Source organism: Ammospiza nelsoni, chromosome 5 (assembly GCF_027579445.1).
Source record: "Ammospiza nelsoni isolate bAmmNel1 chromosome 5, bAmmNel1.pri, whole genome shotgun sequence".
Classification (NCBI taxonomy): Eukaryota; Metazoa; Chordata; class Aves; order Passeriformes; family Passerellidae; genus Ammospiza; species Ammospiza nelsoni.
Genome location: NC_080637.1, coordinates 32,789,857 through 32,795,700, shown reverse-complemented (window position 1 = coordinate 32,795,700; position 5,844 = coordinate 32,789,857). Strand labels below are relative to the sequence as shown.

General features: G+C 39.3%; 1 long non-coding RNA gene across 1 annotated transcript; it reads right to left on the bottom strand.

Annotated features, from left to right (window-relative positions):
* Nucleotides 1–947: 947 nt before the first annotated feature.
* On the bottom strand, nt 948–5,626 carry LOC132072969 (uncharacterized). The gene is made up of 3 exons (XR_009418452.1): nt 5,505–5,626; nt 4,891–4,982; nt 948–1,210 (listed from the first exon to the last, which is right to left on the bottom strand). It is a non-coding gene; the product is annotated as an uncharacterized LOC132072969 (long non-coding RNA).
* Nucleotides 5,627–5,844: the final 218 nt, after the last annotated feature.

Sequence of the window (5,844 nt, the reverse complement as noted above, 5' to 3'; positions counted from 1 at the left end):
AAACAAAGTGCAAATCCTTTCTTCAACTAGCAGCAGTCTTGCTGAAGTGAAGTAGTGGTTCTCATTAGAAGAAAACGATTCAGTTTCTTAGAACATTCTTTGTATATTTTTTGGAAGAAATCCAGTCACATAAAATTGCTAACAAGAGAAGAATCAAACATTATAATAGGTTGAAAATCAGACTTGCACTTGTGAAACTCAATGAAGTTTAGTTACAGATTTCAGTGAAGTGAGAAGTAGATCTTACAAACCCTGCTGAGAAAATGTGCATAATATCTAATGTAGTGGTTATCATGTAACCATAGAATAATTTGAAACAATTTGGGTGTGCAAAGGACCTTCAAGATCATCTCTTCAAACTCCCTGCTATGGGCAGGGGCACTTTCCAGGTTGCTCAGAGTCCCATCCAACCTGGCCTTGAGCACTGCCAGGGATGGGGCGTCCACTACTTCTCTGGGCAACCTGTTCCAGTGCCTCACCACCCTCTCAGTCAAGAATTTCTTCCTAATATCCAATCTAAACCTACTCTCTTTCAGTTAAAAGCCGTTCCCCCTTGTTCTGTCACTCCAGGCCCCTGTAACAAGTTCCTCTCCAGCTCTCTTGTGTCCCCATCAGGTACTGGAAGGGACTCTAAGGTCTCTCCAGAGCCTTTTCTTCTCAAAGCTGAACAAACCCAGCTCTCTCAGCCTGTCTTCATAGAACAGGTGCTCCAGCCTCTGACCCACTCCAGAGGGCCCATATCCTTCTTATGTGTGAGGACACAGAACACAGTACTGCAGGTGGGGTCTCACAAAAGCAGAGTAGAGATGTATATAAATGTCTTCACAAAGGAAAACAGGTTGGTTTTTAAGCAGGATATTGAGTATCAACTCAATGTATTACTTCAATGATTTATTATTTAACCATTATTACTCAGAAACACATGTCAGAGATAATGAGGCATTTTCATGTTCAAATAAATTATAAATCATATTTTTCAAGCACAGCCTGCTATCTTTTCCTTAAGGGCATACTTGAATCAAATTAAGAAGCTGTCAGAATGGTGTACAATTTGCTTAGTGCAGAATTAGGTAAAAACTGTTTATTACTAAGCTCAAAAGACTCAGATACCATGTTCTGGTACAAGTGTCATCTATCTCATCAAAAACAGAACATGAAAGCTGGACCAAACAGTGAGATGTAGAGTCATATTTTGTAGGGGTTTCTTTCCCTGTAGAAATTGAAGAAAAAAAATCCATAAATAAAGCACCTAAATCAATACTTATGCAAAAAATTAAGAGTCTGAAACAGCAAAAAAAATGATGGGTTAGTTTTATATGCTTGAATTTCTAAGACAATAGGTTATAATATGTCAATATTTGCAAATTCTTCTATTCAAATACTATGATGTTCACGAAATAGAACTGGTAATCTTTCCTGAATGCTCTGAAAGCTTAGATCATCAGGCAGTCTCTTTATTCAACAACTGAGGCTTTATAAACATTATATGATATTGCTGAAAGAATGAAGATGCTACCTCCAGTAATAAGTCCTTCAAAATAATAATGTTAAAAGCCACAATAATAATTTTGTATGGTCTGCTTTTGCATAATTCTACATATATTTTTTGTTCTAGGAATAAAATTTATAAATCTAGCGTAGCTATCTATCCATTGTAGTTTTTATTCTCACCTGTACTGACTGTGATTAAAAGTCCAATGCATCTTAAAATTATGTATTTTTATTTCATATATATATATATATATATATACTTTGCCACAGAAATACAATAATCAGTGTTTCATCTGATTTGACACTTAGGTTGGGGTTGTCAATAGTCCTTAAAGACTTCCTCTGAATTCACACATTTATCAGTCCAAGCTTACTTTGAAAATACTGGCTGTAAAAATGTATTTTCTTCAAAATATTGATGAACTAAAGAGGGGGAAAAAAAGTGGAAAACTAGAAATTTATGTGCCTGCTTTGGAAAATGGAGGAAAAAATTGCCGCATGAAAAGATTACTGCTGCCATGAAACAATAGCATAATTTCAAATTTTAAAAGAGAAATTAAGGGGAATTGAGATGGGACAAAAAACAGAAAACAGTATTTAGCAGCACAGTTTTGCATGCATGTTCCTTGGCAGCCTGTATTCTTAATTTTGCTAGCAAAAATAGAATGAAGAGTTAAACAACTGTGATTTTTTAGATACTGGCATGAACTGCTCCTATTTACTACTCCAAAGGCATTCAACTTCAAAGTTAGTGATTTTTCAACCTCCATTCTGACATCCTTCTTCTGCACTATCTTCTGCTGTTTGCTTGTTCTGTTTTGAAATAAAAAATAATTCAAAAGTAAAAGGTGGGACAAAAGGTCTTCAAAATTTTGCCATTCAGATGAATTTGCAGTTCTCTTGGCAGCCCAAACAAAGTGTCTGGAGACGGCACTTTGCAGTTTTAAGACACTGTTTTGTAGCTCTTTGAAGGCTCTTGGTCGAATCTGATTTTTGGAGTTAGTTATAGAGGATGAAAACATACCTGAGAGCCCCTTATTTTTGCTAGCTGAGCATGTAAACTGCTCTTCCTGTGCCCCAGAAACTCTTGCATAAATTTCCTTTGCAGGCTGTGGTCCTTATAAAGGAGATGGAATGGGATACAGATGCCAAGATACAATCAGATACAAACACATAACAAGATTATATAGTAGAAACATGAAAGCAGAGAGGACCCTAACAGTGATATTTCTGTGGCTAAATACAAATGTCTTCTGCTAGTCAGTAAACATGTGAAGTCCCAGACATCTGTTCTGTCCTTAGCTCCAAGGAGAAGTACAAACTACTGCACACTTTAATTCCCCTACCTCTACTTCTGTACATGCAAACATTTGTACTTTACTACCAAAGATCACAGGAAACTCGGAATACTGTGGCACAGGAAAAAAACGAGGACCTAGGTGTTCCTAAGGCCTCAAATCCTCCTGTCCCTGCAGATCATTGGGAGTATAACCTAACTGACATGTGGGTTTATTATAGTAATACCACATAAAGGGTGGCGCAGGGGAGCAACTACTTGAGTGCAGTAGGAGTTACCTAAGCACCAAGGTGTCTGTCAGTTTCTGAGTGAATCTTAAAATCCTGGCCTTAAAATCACATAAGAAGAATAATTCCACTAATTTGAATGGGTTTTTTTTCAAAACCCCAGCATAAATAGGATAGAAATAAAAGTGTTTGGGGTATTTTTGCACTTAGATGTTTATAATGAATGGGAATATTTTAGTGCCTGAGAAGGATTATCATTGTGCTTTGTGCTAAGGTCCACAAGGCTATTAATTAGGATACTTCATTCTGTTTGCAGCTTGATATGAAAATCATGCAGAATCACAAGGTTGGAAGAGACCTCCAAGGTCATCAAGTCCAACCTAGCCCTAGCACCTCAACTAAACCATGGCACCAAGTGCCACATCCAGTCTTTGTCTAAACGCATGCAGGGATGTGACTCCACCACCTCCCTGGGCAGGCCATTCCAGGACCTTATCAGCCTTTCTGTAAAAAACCTTTTCCTAGTATCCAACCTATATTTCCTTTGGTGTTGCTTGAGACTGTGTCCTCTGCTTCTGTCAGTTGTTGCCTGGAGAAAATGACCTGGTGGTCATTGTCAGCTGTTGTCAGAATTTGCCAGCTGTAGCCTCCTGCAGCCACTGTGGCTACCAGACTTACCTACCTCTGCTGCTACATAAGCTTTCTGAGGAAAATGCCAAACTGTATTAATTAATATTAAGATTAATATTTAGTCCAATATTTTGTTTAATGCTAGCCCAGATCCTGAAACTGTGGGACGTTTTTTTAAAAAAAGCATTGTCCTCACATCTCTCTTCTTCTTTTCCATGAGGAATTTGTGCTGGCAAAGGCCATAAAAGCTCTAGGGACCAAGCCAGGCTGATGAAATCTTAAAGCAGAAGAAAAGAGGCTCCATGCCTCCATGCCATGTTGGACGTTCAGGTGCTGTAGATTCTGCACAGCCTGACTATGCAGCTTTCCTTTCTCCACTAGATTTGGCAGACACCAGTTTTGGCAGGCAAGGATGGAACCATCTGGGTTAGTGGGTACACACCAACCCAGCAGGGTAAAACCAGCTCTAGGATGGGCAGCTCTATTTCCCTAAGAGGGAGTAAAGCAACAACAAAGGCTTGGGAAGATCATGCCGGAGGTCAGGTGCTGTGGCCACATCTTTCTGCACAGGCACTCAGCCTTTGGGAGTCAGCTGAAGGAGAGCATGGAGCCCTGGAAGGTCCAGCCTGGGACTGGGAATGCAACAGAGGCATTGGGTTAAGCTCAATCCTCTTACTGCCAGCTGCACCATAGGTGTTGCTTTGCCTGGAAAACCCCTACTTAGATTGTAATGACATCTCTGGGGAAATTCAACCTGACATCCTCCTCATGAGAAAAGGATCAGCAACTCCAAACTGGAGATACAAACCATTTGATGTAAAAGTAAAGTAAAATAAAGATGGGTAAAACAAGAACAACAGAACAAAATAGGAGACAGGATATACTCTCCCTAACCAGTCTGGTGGTTGAAAAAATCTACTTGAGAAACCTGTAGAGGCTGTAATCAGGCTGTGGTTATATATACATCTCCCTTTTGAAAAAATGCTTTAAGGAGTGAGGGTTTCTGTCTTTAATTTTCTCAAGATATTAAAGTGTTGTGCTGTTTCCTAGTGCCTGCAAGAAACTGCTGCAAACTTAATGCTCCCAGTATTGGAAACGGCCCAGACATAAGTAAAATAAGAGTCAGTAAGGGATATTGTAGATAATTTGTCTTTTTCTGACCCTCTCTAGACCCTCATTTTGTTAGATTGAAAGATCTCTCAGAGTGCATTAGTGAAACATATCTTGAAATTATGAAGTGCCCACCTTCCTTGTGCTCATAACTTGCTATTTCTAGGAGGAGGACTTGTCTCTTAATTGTAGAGGCTCTTCATAGATATCAAGGTGTAATCCTTCACCTGAAAAAGGGGAAAAGATACAAGGAAATGAAAGCTTTAAAATTTTAGCTATATGTTTTCACGTATTTTCACAAGTGAAATAAATTTGAGTAGTTGGTAATGTAAGTTTGATCCATCCCATCCAAAAAAAATGTATGACTTGAGGGCTTCTTGAGAGAAAAATGAAGAATAAAAAGAGGATAATTTTTATTTCAGCTACAGCTATGAGGACAAGTTGCTCTAAGCTGCTTTAGTGGAGTAGAGCACACAGAAGTCAGGCAATTTGCTGGAAATCCTTCTTCACTTCTGCTAGGTACTGTAGAACATGACATAGGTCAGATGGTAATTTAGATCAATCCATGAGGCTGAAATGTCAACAATTACTTCAACAGCACCATGAATAATTGTTCTGCATTGTCTGCAATCTGACAGCAACTCTCCCAGCTGCCCTCATCTTCACAGTGCTAGGCACTGCCAGAGAAAAAAACCAGAAAGACCAGCTCTGATTTGAACAAAGAGCTTGCTGAAAATTTCTGAGCTTACCAAGAACTGTGGAAATTTCAGGAAAGGCCTCAAGATGTGCAAAATCCTGACCAATCATTTGTTATTGGGACTTTAAAGCCAGCTCCAAACATTTTCTGCAGCTCTGGAAAATTGAGGACAAAGGAAGCAAATTGCACCTGAACATTTAAAAGGACACAATAATTGATATAGGAAATCAATTAAATAGCCCAAATAATAATAATAATAGCCCAAAGCCCTTTAGCAGGGCTGTCCTGTGGGCTTAGAGCAGCTTCCAGTTACAAGCATGAAGGGAACACTGGCAGCCCACTCCCCACAGTGAGCACAATGCCCTTCCTGGCTGGGGCTGAAGAGCAGCACG